The sequence below is a fragment of the Phallusia mammillata genome, chromosome 6 (assembly GCF_965637545.1).
Source record: "Phallusia mammillata chromosome 6, kaPhaMamm4.hap1.1, whole genome shotgun sequence".
Classification (NCBI taxonomy): Eukaryota; Metazoa; Chordata; class Ascidiacea; order Phlebobranchia; family Ascidiidae; genus Phallusia; species Phallusia mammillata.
Genome location: NC_137257.1, coordinates 23,164,945 through 23,168,352, shown reverse-complemented (window position 1 = coordinate 23,168,352; position 3,408 = coordinate 23,164,945).

Sequence of the window (3,408 nt, the reverse complement as noted above, 5' to 3'; positions counted from 1 at the left end):
TGGTCGGTTTCGATGTTTCCGTTAATATAAAGTGTTCTTATACTAGCTGTTTCTTGTTTTACGGTTTCAGGTTTCGAACGCCTTTAATTTCTTTTTTAATTCAGTAAATTTGATGTTTGCGCTTAGGTTGTTGGGGTCTAATTGTGTTGCCAAGTTGTTTAATTCATTTCGATTTTGCGCGTTAACTTTTGTATCGTCTTTTTTCTTTTGGATTGCAAAAGTAATTGAGGCGTTTTTTATTTTACGTTTCAAAGTTTCCAACGCAAAGATTGGGTTTTATGTTTTCTATTAATTTCCGGTAGATTGAGTCTTCCAAATGCTATACATTTAACTTCCAAGTGTTTTTGCCCCATTTTTTATTTCGGTCTAAGATAAAATTAGCCGCAGGCGCATAGCAGTGATCGGAGAAAGTTATTTGTTTATGTTTAATTTAGATAATTTACTTAATAGATCAATATGATCAAGTCTAGTCGCTGAGTGGGTGGAGATACGGGTATAAAAGTTTATATTTGGGTTGTAATATCGAAAACAATCTGTAAGTTTGAAATTTTTAATTGTTTGTCGCCAAGTAATTGTGGGTAAGTGTTTTGTTTTTAGTTTCTTTTTTAGTGCTACTGTTGCTGAGTTTTCATTTGATTCCACAAATTTCTTTTTCTTTGTCTTCATCTTCTTCTGAGTTTCTTTCAAGGCTGTCTTTCTCTTCAGAGAATTCAAGCGGTGAAGTGAATTTTTTGGACTGCATGTTTGGTTGAGAAGGATTGGAGAGTTTTTAGGGTTTGTCTTTGTGGGTTTAAAGTCTGGCATGGAGTCGGCCGTGGAGTTTGAGGTGTGTCGCAGGTAGAAGAACTTGAGTGTGTCCGGAAGTCAAGTTTGTTTGCTGCTCCGAATGTTAATAAATTCCTAAGGCAGGGGCTACCTTTTTCCGAGGATGATTTACTGTCTGTGATCGTTTTAGCAGATGATGGTTGTTAACGCTTCAGTTAGCCTAATGAGACTGGATTATCTGTCTCAAGTCTAAACTGTCGTCACAAACTAAAATCTAATTTTACACTTAATCAAGCGTGAATACACTCTAACGCTTATAGACCTCTGTGCACTACTTCTAGTTTAAATTAGACGTAAACTATTTAGCAGGGCTATGCCCCTAAATACTTACAACCTTTAACACACCACCTTCTGATTTGAATAGATGCAAAGTAAGATTGTACAAAGATTTCGAAAGTCAAAAACATAATCATAAAACATAAACTCGACGCAGTTGGGCGAGGCCTATATATATCTGACGCAGCTGGGCGCGGCCTTTATATCCGGTTGCGCTTCTAACTTTACACAATAAAAAGAGAATACACGCGAATAAAGTTACAAGAGTTGCGATAAAGAATGCGTCAGTTATTCGTTTTTGAAATGCATGGTTTGTTTCTTTTAACAACGCAAGCCTAAACGTTTCCTGTCCCACCCGAGCAAACCGAGCCATATCACATCCTTATACCGTTCGCCTGCTATTTGAGGCATGACGGAAATGATTGATTGTCTGTGTTATTAGAACACCATGGTTAGCAAATGGCACCATGTTGCATTACGCAACAATGGTGAAGATTGTGCAGTAGCTTTAGGTGATGAAGGAGATTTGTTTGTTTTTGCCGGAGAGGGTTCTGGAGTTTGAGTTTTTTCTGAGTCAGATTTGGTTCAGTCCGCAATTTTTGTTTTTCAACATCCGGGTTTATTTGTTTGGTCGAGGATTTTTACTTTGTTTTTCAAATTGCGCCAGTGGTGTTGATTGTTTGTTTTTCTGATTCCTTTGTTGTTTCTTGTTTTTTTGTGACTGTTTGTTCTTGCTGGCATCTGGTTTTTTTAACTGGGGAGGCGTGAGGGCAGTCAGATAGTTTGTGATCATATGATTCGCATATTGGACACTGCTCTTTCTTTGTACACTGGTTTGACCAAAATGATTCCCCGGGTTTGTCAACTGGAATCTTCTGCCCAAACACTTTTATTTCACTTTGTATATTTCCAAGTTCAGCCTTTTCTACAAATAGATTCATGTAGCCGTTGCAAAGAGTGGGGAAATTTTTATGCGTGAGGAAGGTATGTTTATTATACCTTCCCCATTCCAGATATTCACAAGTGTGAATCCAATGTTTCTCGCGGAGTTCCAGGGGGACCGGGTATAAGGTTAGTTTCGTTGTAGGCCTGGGTGGTTTCTGAGCTAATAGTGTGACCTTTTCTTTACGATTGCTGCCGAAGGATTGTCCCCTGTACAGTTGTTAAAAAAAGTTCCCTGTATTTTGGTTTGGTGTGTGGTTGGAAGGCGACTTTGAACATTGATTTTTTTCCGATTAATACACCTAACCGGTTGTAGAGCTTCTTCGTAAAAGTGAAGCACCCAATTGCGAGTAAATAAAGAAATGAAGTCTGCCATATCAAAGTATTCTTGCGGAGTTACTGTTATGTGAAGCTATCTATCTTCTTCAACGTAGTGGTCGAGATTCATTTTTTCCGTAGGCGTGATAGGGGGTACGAGAGAAGTTTAAGTTTGTTCGTTTGTTAAGAGTGGGGGTGGGGCAGAGGGGAGCGCACGTTTACAGCAAACACAAAAAAATAAACAATGGAAGTTAATGCAAGGTTTTTTTTTTTGGTATTTCTATTTTATTTTTTTGGACAAAAGGAACAAGCAAACAACAACAAAAAAGGCGAGGGTTATTTAATTATTTTTTTAAAGCGGTTTAAATAAGTATTAAAAGTTTACTCGGATATCTTTTTGATTTTTTTTTGTGGGATTGGCAGGGGTGTGACCTGTTTTCGCGCGTGTATTAGGTTTTGTTTAAAGTGACGTGGAGGTGCCTTGTGATTTATTGACAGTGACGAAAAAAAGACAATCAGCACTTAATTGCTTAATTGCCAACGGCGTAAGAAAAAAAACACGGGGAGGAGCCGCTCGCAGGCACAAGCCGAGGAGCGGAGTCCAGGGATTCAGACCGTGAGAGGAGAAGGAGCGCTTTTGTACTTTCCTCTTCCGGCGCTGCGTTAGGAGCAGAGGCGAAAGCGCAAGAGGGTCGAAGAGACCGGTATAAAAGAACTAGATTGTGCGACAAGCCTTAGAGGCGGTTAGAACACATAAAAGTTAAATCACTATAAACTATATACTACAAAAAACACGGAAAATTTAAGTTCGGAAAGAGGGTTAGGTTAAAGAGGCCTTAAGGGCAAGTTAAGCTACTACACACAGTTAAAAGGAGAGAAGATTATTTGCGGCCTACACTAGTGTTTGTCAGAACGGTAAGTAAAGTAAAGAGAATACAAAAAAAAGCCTTGCATTGCGCCTTTGCGCCCGCTAAATTGAACAAAAAAAAAATAAATCAACTGAAAAGACTGTCTAGGTTGTTTGTCGGTTATAGGCTTAGCAAAAAA